Source organism: Anser cygnoides, chromosome 6 (genome assembly GCF_040182565.1).
Source record: "Anser cygnoides isolate HZ-2024a breed goose chromosome 6, Taihu_goose_T2T_genome, whole genome shotgun sequence".
Classification (NCBI taxonomy): domain Eukaryota; kingdom Metazoa; phylum Chordata; class Aves; order Anseriformes; family Anatidae; genus Anser; species Anser cygnoides.
Genome location: NC_089878.1, coordinates 28,548,412 through 28,560,886, shown reverse-complemented (window position 1 = coordinate 28,560,886; position 12,475 = coordinate 28,548,412).

Genomic DNA, 12,475 nt, shown 5'->3' with positions numbered 1-12,475 from the left:
ACAGGACAAATGCAAGGAAGCTGGTCATAGTCCCAATGACACCAAATAATATCTGTTTCTGGTCATAAGCCTTTAGGTTCTGCTTTGTTTTGAAATGGGGGACCTGATGTGTTTTTCTTGAATTTTGAATTGTGGGCATGGGTTTAATTAGCAGAAAAGGATCAGATCTATTTGAAAATGTCTGAGTTGTGTGGGTGGGCTTTTTTTCTTTTTTTCTTCTTCTTCCAGCTATTGTGGAACTAAGAAACATAATTGGCAGTTTGTTTCATTTTTCTACATATCTGCAATATGAGGATCCCTACAAAACCTACAGAGAGCTGATTTACTGGTCTCTCTCAGTCTCAAAGCAATTGTACCATGGTAAAATCACAGGTAAAATTACATTAATTTTAGTCCTAAAGAGTGAATCTCATTGTTGCATTGAAGTGTTTATTCTTCTATGGCAAATATTTGTGCAGAATTTCTTTTTCACACTCCTTAATATTTCAGATAATTTTGAATGTGACTACTTGATCTAAGCCACTTCTAGGTAAAATAATTCATTTTTTACTATTTTAGTGCATACCTGATCATTCTTAAACAGAGTAAAATGTCCTCAGAAGTGGAAGACCATAGAAATCATGGTAAATGATCAAGTTCTTTATATACAGCCCACTGGTCTCTTGCAGAGTTTAAAGGGAGAAATTCAATTGCTGTATTGCCTGTGGGAGCAAGTTGAGTCTTTGGTAACTGATCTCAAATATTAGTGCAAGAGATGCATCAAAGGGGAACTATACCCAGAAATGAAAGTATCCTTCCTCCTGTTTCTACATCTCTTGAGGAGACCATTGCAGACATGGCTGCTTGTTGGGATGAGCTCTCTGTCTTGCAAGTATTATCTGCAATGGTTACCTCAGATCCCCAGATAATTTAATTTCTGTTTAGATGAATGTAGAACGCTAACAGGAGCATTGTACAAAATGATTTAATCTGTGGGCAATCAGGTCAAACAAATCCATGAATCATTCATAATCTTTCATATGCATCTGCGTTGCAAGAGATACAGTTAACTACAAAGGGAAACATTACATATGGGGGGGTGGGTGAGACAGGGAATAAGGTAGATCAGTAAAATCGGCATGAAATACATTCTTATTTTTTTAACCAGAATTTATTTTTTTATTGGCTACAGGCCAAGTCCAAAAACTAAGGGCTCAGGTCAGAATTTGAGCTCCTAAATCTAAAACAGAGATGGTGAAAAACCCCAGCGAGCTGCGTCTGACCTTGCATCATGCCTGAATTCCCAAGCCTCCCTACGTTTTTTTAGGTAAGCTTCTCGGCTACAGAGAGCTTCTCTGCAAGTACCCAGATCTGTATCCGTTCAACAGAGCTGAGCAGCTTGGCACGCACTCATATCTCAAACAGGAGCTAAAACCTATGTGTTACTCCATGCATGTCCCCAGAGTGGCTCAGTTCAAGAGGTAATCTTCAAACCCCTCTAACGTATGCCAGTGGGGCTGAGTCTTCACAAATGCAACTGAGCCCGTTCCTTCTAAAAAGACGTTTTTGTGATATACTGCAGTGGGTAAAGCATTTATCCAGGAGGTGGAAGGTCTGAGTTCAGGGCCCGTTCCTTGCATATCAGAGATATCAGTAGTCACATTGATGTCTGCATACAAAAGTATTCACCTGAACCCAGCTTCAAAGCTTGATCACTCTTATTTGTGACCCTGCACAGGACATACTACAGTGGGTGGTGAAGCTCAGTACAAGGATACTCAGATTAGCACTGATCAGAACTGGGTAACGCCGTGCTATCAGAAAGGGCTGAAAAGTAGCAGAGTTTATTAGCTGCAGTGCAGTGCGTGTTGAGACGATGGTAGTGCCTCTGAGCCTAGCCAGCCCAGGAACCTCTGTCTTCAGCACATTCCTACATTCAGGCAAAAAACCATCTACTTCAAATTACTAATTTTTAATAGAAGTGCTCATTTCAGTCCAGCAATAGTTAGCTGGTAGTTTGGATGTGCAGCTATCAGATTAGTAGGTATAACCCATGCCACTTACTAGTCAACTCTGTGGGATTTCTCCCACGAATCCACATTTAGGAACATCCGCTGGATGGCACTCTTGTGCCATAGAGTATATAAGCATTTGTGATTTTATTTGGCTGCAAATACAGACATCTTTTAAAGTCAAAGAACTGAGTTCATTCTCCTGTATACCATCATAAATTTGGAGTGACTTCACATAAGGCATTCAGTTTAATTTAGAGTTGCACCAGTGTAACTGGGAGAAGAATACGAAACAGATGTTGAGAAGCAGTATTTTGGCTATTAATTCTATCAATAAAGTTTTGAACAATTTATGAAACTTAAGGCATAGAGGCTGTGGTCATGAAAGACCAAGGGCACCCAGCTTCAGTTTTTCTGTGTTGTTACAGGCTACACTAAATTCTAATAATCAACCCTTATGCTTTTACCTGCCAGTGTTTTTTTACTCTTAAACCTGCTATATCATACATACCATTCTACAAAGACACAAGAAAATTATTTTATGGCTGGCTGCAAAACAAGAAGCTATCTTCATTTCAAAAGTCAACATTTGAAGACTTTGTTTTAAAGTGTCTAGTCTCTATGTTCAAAATGTTTGAAGAATGGTTTGAATCCTAAATATTAGACTTTTATTTTGAAATAGTTGGAAAATGGCTCTATTATTTTTACATAATTCTGTGAAAGTGTTGGGTTTTTTTTCCCAAAAAATCTAGTTTTCTGAAAAGAAATCAATTTTGGACTAAATTTACAAGTTGTGATTATCTCAGATCTCTGGTGAAATTGAATCATGTCCACAAGAACTCTTTGATAAAGATAACATACTTGGCTTAACTTTTCCTGTACATGTGTTATGTATCAATGAAGGGTATGGGAGAATACCAGGAAATTTCTGTAAATACATTTGAACATCAGGGAAATATCTTCATCAAATTTGTTCTGCTTCTTTTCTGTTGGTCCTGTAATGAGCTTCACTTCTCCCAAACCTGAATCTGTACAGCACTCTGAATATCAGGAATATCTGGTAAGTCAGGAACTCTTTCAGCGAGGTCACCTTCTCCATCTTCGCCTTCTCTAAAACCAGTGAAAAAGCTAGGATTTAACATAAGTTGAACCATTTTCTATTTTGGGGTTGGTAAGTATATATCTGGTTTCAGCCAGGGAAGGAAGTGCTCAGAGTGTTTTATCACAGCCAGCTCTTGTGATTTACTTCACATAACTGGAAGAAGGCAACCATGTAAATAGGGTCTAAGGTTTATTCTTGGGAAATGCACAGTTCCACAGACTTGGGATCTTTAACTTACATTTTTGGTTATCACACATATGCTGTCAATTTAAATCTCTATTTGTAGCATGAGAATAATACTACACTAATTCTGTGGTGCTTGGTAGGAGAGCTCCTGTACCTGTGCTAAATGTACTCAGAGACAAACCTGGCAGGTTCAGGGTAAGTATGTTAAAGGACACCTTTCCTATCCTCCCTAGTTTTGTCTTATTCCAGAGGTCATCATGGCCCTAGCATAATCTGGTTACCCTGGGAAAATGCTCTAAATTAAGGATTGGCTTTTTTGGTTGAACAACTCAACCTGAATCTGTTCAGAGAACAGGCTGGAAACTCTTGTCTTCCCACACTTCTGCCCTTCCATCCCTCAACTTTATTCTGGGACTTGCAGCATCCACAGTTGATGGGATGATCTGCAATTACCCCATAAAGAACTCATGCCTCACCCACTTTCTTTTATATGCTGTTTCCATCTATTGAGTAGCTGGTAGTTAACTTTTTTTTTTTTTTTTTAAACCTGTTTTATGGTAATAACCCAGGTCAATGTACTTATTTATGGTTTCTTTGCACTAGATATTGTAGATTCTGGTAGTTGAGAGAGACGCTCTGTCATGGAGCTTACAAGCTCCAGGTAGCACAAGTGAAGGACTGAGATCCAGAGAAATTAAGTGATTTGCCCAAGGTAACATGCTAAGTCTGTGGCAGTGCTTATCTACCCAATTTGGTTATCTAATGCATGTAGGCACCACTGCATGTTCTGGTGTATGTATCAACCACAGGAATGCTAAAGCTGGAGAAGTTCATTTGGGGGGAAAAAAAAAAAAAAAAGGAAAGGAAAGGAAAGAAAGAAAAAAAGGGAAGCTTGGCACTACTTTTTAGGCCTTGCAAGAAATTTCCACTTTTTCATTCTTCCAATACCTTGGAAATGCATATACTCTTGGGATCTGCATCTTAAAATGTTGTTGCAAACTGGAATAACATCTGTTAAATGTAGCCAAGAAACATCTGGTTTTCCCTTCCTGGAACCCTGAGCTAAGGCAGCCGTTTTCCTGTCAGCTATGCCGAAGAGTGAAATCAGTTCAATAGGTCAGTGTGTTCTCTCAATTTCTGAGTTCTCAGTTTCTTATTAAAAAGATGGCCAGCAATGAGAGTAAAGAGGGGAAAGAAGATTCTGTTTAATGTACATATTAGTCTACCAAAACAAACAAACAAAACAACAACAACATTTAGCTTCAGACTAAGTTAAATAACTGGTAAGAGCAGAGCTATTACGCACTAGAAAAAGCACCAAGGATTGTTTGGGACTGTAAGATTATTAGTCTGGTAATGGTTTTATCTTTTATCATTGGGAATAACAATCTGATATGAATCCCACTCAAAACGGTGTTAAAATCTCACACTGATGGTCACTGGGCTTTGGATTTGACTCTAATATCACTGGTAGATGGCCTAGGGCAAGCTGGTCACCAATATGCAGTATATTAATCGCTAGGTTGTTGTAACTCTCATCTGAGCAGCTGCAGGCAATGCAGTGGTTGCAGAGTCAGAAATGGCTGGTGCGTTGTATACACTGGGCCTTCAACAACTGCTCGCTCCAGTGGAGTCAAACTGAGGACAGGTGAGGGGAAATACAAGTTAATAATAAGTTCATAATAACAAGTTAATAACAAGTTCAAAGGCCTCAAGTAAAGAAGACCATAAGTATTTTGTGTAGGAGTTAGTTCTTACATTTTCAGCTCTTTGTGCTTTGACAATGCCTTGGACAAACAAACGTCATTAAGAACTGTACAATTTCCCCCTTCATCTTTAAGAACTGAACCAAGACTTGTAAAGGCACTTAGATGCTTAGGCTCACTCTGAAATCCTCAGACATTAAAAGCATAACTAATGCTGAGGGCATGTGCCATGATCTGATATTTAATTGTCAGTGACAATCTGTATCACCCAGTCATTAGGAAACTGGTAGCACAAGATGGCAGGCCCCTCTGTATCCTGACTGAAAAATGGCAGCAGCCTTGTATTTCAGGTGCAATCTCAAAGAGAACTGGGAAAAGAAATGCTGTGATCTTCTGCCACAAGCATTTTGGTGAGGCAAAATGGCAATTCTTTTGGCCACAAGAGCCCTATTTCTTCTACAGATGTAATTTGCCACCACTCGCATGACTGAAAAGCAAAACTAGTCGGGAGGTAAGGTTTTCTTCAGTTTTTGTCTGAAGTGTGACCTTTCTCTTCTAGTCCATGAAATTAAACTACTAAGGAAGTGAGTCCTAATCGGAGGAAGAGTATTCAGAATGAATTTAGAGATGCAGCACGTTCTGTGGCGGGGTCTCCCAAAGTGCTGATGGTACAAATTAACTCATGGGGTCAGGCCTGTGTGCACAGAGGAAACTTGCTTAAGGCCGATAGAGTGCAGGAAGGGGAAAGGGAGTTGTACAGCTTGTGGGCAGTTACAAGCAGCTTCCTGATACTATTTACTTTTGTCTCCTTCAGAGCAGAGATTGACTTTGCTTTGATACATCACCAGTAGCAAGTGTCATTATTGTTATCGTGTCCATTATGCACTGCCCAACACTCACAGTCTGATACTGAAGCGACCATTCCCCAGCCGGTCTGTTATTATCTAAAAGGACACAGTGGTGTGGCCCACCCATACCCCAACTAGGCTACAGTCAAATGCATTCTTTGATTAAATAAGATCTAGTCTAACTGCCAAGACTATGCCATTTTACTTTACAAACAGCAAGAAAAGGCTGTAATAACACGTGGATATGGAAAATGCTGTTGTCAATGAATAGTCGGGAATTGAATGACCTAGTTTAATTTGTGATCCGGGGGTTGTAGCCTGTTTTGCTCAAAGTCATCTTCATCTGTTCTCTTCAGCCTCACCCCATTTTTGTATTTGGCCTATATGCACTTTGTCCAAACACGGATAGGGTTGTGTGTTTGGCACATCAGTGTTTGGAATTCCCATGCACACTCAGAGTTTATTAAAGAACCAGTGTTAATTACAGGAAAATCTTACATGCTGTGAATGCTTCTACACAGCTTGAGTTCCAACTTAGTCTCTCTGGTTAACTATGATTTTCTCATTTCTCCAGCTTTATGTAGGAACGAGGGACATCTAGTGGCTCAATGGAATATAGCAAATGAAGATGATAAGCTCAAAAAGGTGCATTGTTGTGCAAAGCAGACAATTCAGTAAATATTGAAGGCCTTCCAAGTGGTCGAAGTGCAGGTTGAATATATGAAATGACTTCAGCTTACACTAGGATAACCTGTGATGAATTTTAGTCTTGTGTTTCTACTTGTGAAAAAGCGATCAGACTGAAGCTTACATAGGTTAAAATGTGTTTACTACCTATTTTCAGGAGGACTGACTATTTTAATTCATTAGGAGAAGCTGGGGTACAGGAGGGATGGATAATAAACAGAGACAAATCACAGAACACAGCCTTTATGCATTTTTTCTTCTTTGTTCTTTTTTTTCCCCAAGTGAACACGCATATTTTATGCATGGTAATTCAGGATGCAATTAATTAGGCTAAGTGATACCTGATAACTTACAATGACTAAAAATAACTGCAAAGAGCAGTTAAATGGAGAACTTCCCTTTCTGTACAATGCTTTTTGTATTTTAATATTTAAATAATTATTTTCTTTAGCAAGTAACCCAGTCTGAATCATGTTTTTCTCTCCCTCCTTTCTTCTTATCCTAACCAATAACTATTTGGTATTCCTATAGCTTTTGTTGCAAAAGATGAGATGCATATCGTAGGAGCAAGAATATATACATCAAATTGTAAGCTCTTTTTGTATTGTGAGCCTGTTTATATTAGGTTTGCCATTTTGTATTTTGTATGGAGTACTGAAAGTCCAGATTGACCTCAACCATGTCAGTCAACTATTATATTATTATACTACACTATATGTCAACTATTATACAGCACAGTCCAGGGACAGTTCTTGACCTTTCCTGGAACAACTAATGTTCTCAACACCTAGCAGTCAAAGGCTGTTATCTCCAAATGTCTCTCACTCCTACCCCAGCCCCACAAAATGACTAATTTAATTTGCACAGAAGGACTTGGAGTATTTTGGCTGGAGTAAATGACAAAAGGAAGCAGTCTATGTATAAAGAGGGAGGCTTCTCCATAGATGAGAGCAAATCATTGCCAAATATTAAGACAAATAATCTGGAGAGAGCAACAGGAGGCATTCTATCTCACCTGAGATGCTGATAAAACTTGGAAGCCACAGTAGTGCGATCAGACTGAGAAAAGACAAATGACTTGCTATTTTGCAAAGATGTGTAACTTGAGAGGTTTTTTTAAGGTTGGTGATAAAGAAAATCCTTTGCTACACAAGTGGTTTTGGTTTTGGCTTTTGTCTTCCCTTTTCACTCTGAACGGGCCAACCTAGAAACTTGTAGGCCTTGGTAAAACTGAGAAAACCACGAATAAGCAAGCAGGGGGTTCTCCCATTCTGATTCACCAGTTCCAGGCCCACATCCTATGCTGATGGATTCTCAGTCCACCTATGTGTCTTTAAAATTATATAGAAGTAGTTATCTAAACACTGTTAAGATTGTGTTAGGAGCTTGGGACCCAGAGATTGGGTCCAGTGTTTTAGGCTGATGTTGTGTGGGGTTGAATTTGCAAAGTTTATTGGTTCATCAAAGCACACTGGAAGCAGGGACTTTATAAACCTCCTAGGATTAACAAGTAGTGAACATACGGAGTATATGATAGCCCCTGCATTATAAAGATTAATGAAGGCACTTCTCCAGACAGAGTTGTTAGCAACCTTTATAATCATGATAGAATTCATAGTTTTAAACTCCTGAAGTTCTAGGCACACTAGAATGCACACAGTTACACTGCTGAGGTCCTGCTGGTCTCAATTTTTTTTTCCAAAAATACTTTGTTGTACAGGGAAGTTCCAATGAAGAGAGCTTCCAGAAAATTTTGCTGTTTGGGCCTCTTCCAAATGCTGTGTGAACACAGATATACCCAAACCCTATTGCTGACAACATTCAGGCTACATTTATCAGTATTAGGGAAAATTTAACTGAATTTACTTTAGCCAACAAGTAATCAAGTCTTTCTATTCCAGACACTTCTAAGAAGCAATGGCAAAGCTGAAGTAGGCCTGTGAAGTACTTGACGCAAGTGGGGTCAATTACCAGAGTGAAGAAAAAGCATTTTCATGAATATTTATTGAATGGGAGTGTAACTACTTCTTAAATCTTCACTTACTTTTGCTACTGTGAGGTTCTGGTTACCACCCAACCACTTTACTAATTAATAGGGCAGTATAAAATGAATCTCAAGTTACATAAAATTTAGCCCAGATTTCCTTTGTGAAAAGTTCTAGGAAAAATCAGCAATCCTGTACTGACCCAAGATTAAGGAAAAAGAGAGTGTATGTTGGGGACAGTTTGGAGTATGCCTTGCACAGACTGTGAGTGAAAACGGCAAATGGGAGAGGTGAGATTCAATACCTGGTATCCTTCAGGCCTAAGGTCTCTTACAATGCTGGAAATCGGCCTAGGATTCCTCTCCTTTTACTTCTGTTGATGTTGGAGTGCCAACAGCAAAAAAGCTATGACTGCTCAACTCAGGTTTCCACTCCTGCTGCCCTACACAGCTTTGAGTTTGCATTGCTTTGACTTACACATTGATGGGTATATATTTCTAACTAGCACAGACAGACACAAATTTCCTTTGACTAATCCTCCCCTGGCAAGTTGAGTCATTATATAGAAAAGGTTGTTTCTGCTTGTTCTCTGCTCAGATTATAATCCAGTCCAAACTCCAAAAAAGGCCAGGCCAATAGCATTAACAACTATGACCCTCTCTGTTCTCCTGCAGTACCAGAGGCAAAGTTGGAGAGATGTCTGTAGTACCAGATTTCTGCAGGGGAAGATCTTCCTTGGAAATTACTTTGAAAGAAGCTGGCAAGGATCCTGGTAAGAACTTAGCCTTTTCTGTCCGTGTTTCTCCGTCTGTCAAAACAAGGCATAAGCCTTCCCTGCTTCAAAACAGTATTGTGAGGATTCATCAGTTAACATGTTTACATCACTAATAATGATTTCGCATTCTTAATCACCTAGACTTTAGTTCTTAGGAACACAAACTCATCCCACCCGTCTTGAAGACTTTTTCCCTCTTTGCATGTATCCATATTCCTATTTGCTTAATGCTGCTGCAAAAGGCAGTTGCAGCTAGTGTTGCTCTTGGGCACCTGAAAGCAATTTTAACAGTCACACTGAATTTTTCCTGAGCAATGAAGTAATCGGCAAAGGAAAAGTAATTCTTCTTCAATTTCTGTTTTTCCTTTTTATTAATGTTGGAAAATGATTTATACATCATAGTACTCAACTAAAATTTCTCATGACTGCTCTGACTCCTTGGCGTTGTCATGAGAAACAATCTCAACATATGTCATGAGCATCAATCTTAGCATATGTTTATAAAGCACCTTTCAGTCAAGAGACCTCTGAGAGGATTAATTGTGATCTAAACTGGAGTTGTCTATAGACATAACCCCAGTACAAATATCAGGTGTGTCTGTGCTTGTATGCTGCAGGACCTGTACCACTTGCTACCAAAAGGCCAGCTTCTCTGGAACAGAACGCAGTAGAAGACCAAAATGTCTGCAATATCTTAAACATGAAGTGTACTATCCCACTGAAATTGCACAGGCAACCTAAGTAAGCAAAATGATCTGCAAGCACCTGTAATCAACTTCATGCCAGAACTGTCAAGGTATTTTTTAGCTATGAAACACTGCTGGAAATTTATTTAGGGATGTGACAAGTACCCAAATCTGGAGGTGGCGACCAGTTTAGTTATGGTCCTGCTGCCTTCTGATCACCCAAGTTATCCTCCCACACACAACCTTCCCTGCCCTGTGAAATGTGCCTTTGTTTTCTTCCTGACATGATCCCTTTTCATTCTACTCAACACTTTCTCTCCTCCTGCTTTCTGTAAAAGTAAAACCTTGTTGGTGGTGTTGGTGGGTTTTTTTGTGTTTTTTTTTTTTTTTCCCTCCCTCATTTCCACGTACTGTAGTTTCCTCCTATGTCTTTCCCAAGCTACTTCTCCATCCAGGTTCACTATCAGGCACCTTATGCTAATGTGGGGGAGCATCCACAGTCTTATACATGCACAGAGTAACATGAGTTACCCTCCATATGGACTTCAGAGTGAGGGTGGCTGAACCCTCAAAGGGGATGCCCTGTGCAACTGGAATTTCCACCCTTGGAGAGATTCACACCCAGACTGGACATGGCCCTGTGCCGCCTGACCTAACTTTGAAGTTAGCCCTGTTTCAAGCAGGGAAAGGACCAGATGATCTCCAGAGGTTTCTTCTAATCAAAATTATTTAATGATTCAGTAATTCTAAATTGAAGGAAAATAGGGAGAGGAAGCAAGAATCTAAGAAAGATGGTCTTCTGGCAAGAGAAAAAAAGGAATACCACAAAACAAACCAGAGCCATGCAGAACTGGTCTGCTTTTCATCTTGCTTGCGCTGAAGTAATTCAGGATGAAGTCAGATAAATGTTAAAATCAGTGGAGAACCAAGAAGAGAATCAGTATCAACATGCCTGTGGTTACTTCAGGCTTGCTTCATCTGCCTGGACTCAAGGCTTTGTTACTAATGTGTGTTGTCTTGTGAATATCCTCGGCTGGAATATTCCAAGCTACCACCTGTTTTGTTTCCTGCAGAAATGTAATGTAAACTGTATCCCAGCTTTTGAGAGGGGACTTCTCAAACTCTATAAAATTAAATGTATTAGTGATTTTAAGTCACACTCCTCAACCTCACAATTTCTTATGTCTGTGCAATTTCCAATGTCCTTCACTACACGGAACAACTAAAGACGATTAATCCTTGAATCAGAAATACCAGCAATTAGAAAAGCCCCTGGAGTCTTTATGAAGAAAATGGTTCTGTGTTCCTGTTTATTTCACTGCTACTGCTTTTAAAAGGTTTATTTAGGCAACACATCACCACTGGATAAACAAGCATTGATAATACTATCATCTGTTTAATAAATATTATGAATATTACAAAGTATTCTTCTTCCACTATGCTCCTAGACAGAACAAGTTCCTGAAATTGAAAGTCCACTAACAAAGCACACAAACAGAACAAGAAATCCGGCAGCAAAATATTTCTGTTCAAACAATAGAGCTGAAAGAGCAACACCCTGTTGCATAGCACAGTAGAAGGATTTGTCTGACAAGTACTGAAACACAAAATACCAAATCATCGAACTGCTTTAATATGATAAGGTTCCCCCAAACCCTAGCCATTAAGCCAAAGGCCAATACAGGAGCTTGAAAATGACAGTAAACTACAATATATCACTCATGGGTGGTCTTAATGCTGAATCTGGGATGAATTACATGAAAAAAATCATGGGAACTTAACACAGAAAAAGAAATCTGAAAGGCAAGCACAATGCCATAGTAGAGTACTTAGCAATTCCAAACAACGTAAAAATGTTGTGTGCTCGAAGGCTGTAGCAAATTTTCTTCTGATAGTGTTTTATGAGATTACAACAGAAATAAAAATAGCTTGGCAACTGGAGAGAAAAATAAGCGACTCCTTTATTAGTCCAATTGATAAAGTTGGAAAAAAAATAGATAAGCTTTTAGGCATGCAGGTGCTTCTTCAGATATGAAACAGAAACAGCATACTTCAAAGATAAATTCAGGTTAGGAACAATTGTGTTGAGTTCAGACATCTGCTTTGCTTCAAGTGTTTACTGATTCCTTTTTTAAAGGCCATAAATGATGGTCTGTGGAATAAATTTATAATAATATAGCCCTGCAAATGGATTATTATTTCTAAAGTAGGTTTGCAAGTAGAAAGAGATCGAGGGAGTAAAACTCACCCTAGCAAATCTGCACAAAATCACATTGACTTTCCAGGAGATTTACAAGCCTGTTTGCTTACATTGCTTTAGAAAATATTAATTGGATTCCTAAGTCACTTAGGTGCTTTAGACGATATTACTTTCACTGGAAAGGGCAATAAACAGGTCTGGGTATTGCCAAGGAGTGGATGATTGGGAGTCCTTGCTGCTTATGCAAACCCAGCTGTGGCTGCAGGGAGCTGGCAATGTGTGTTTGCCTGAACGTATCTTTCTGGGCAG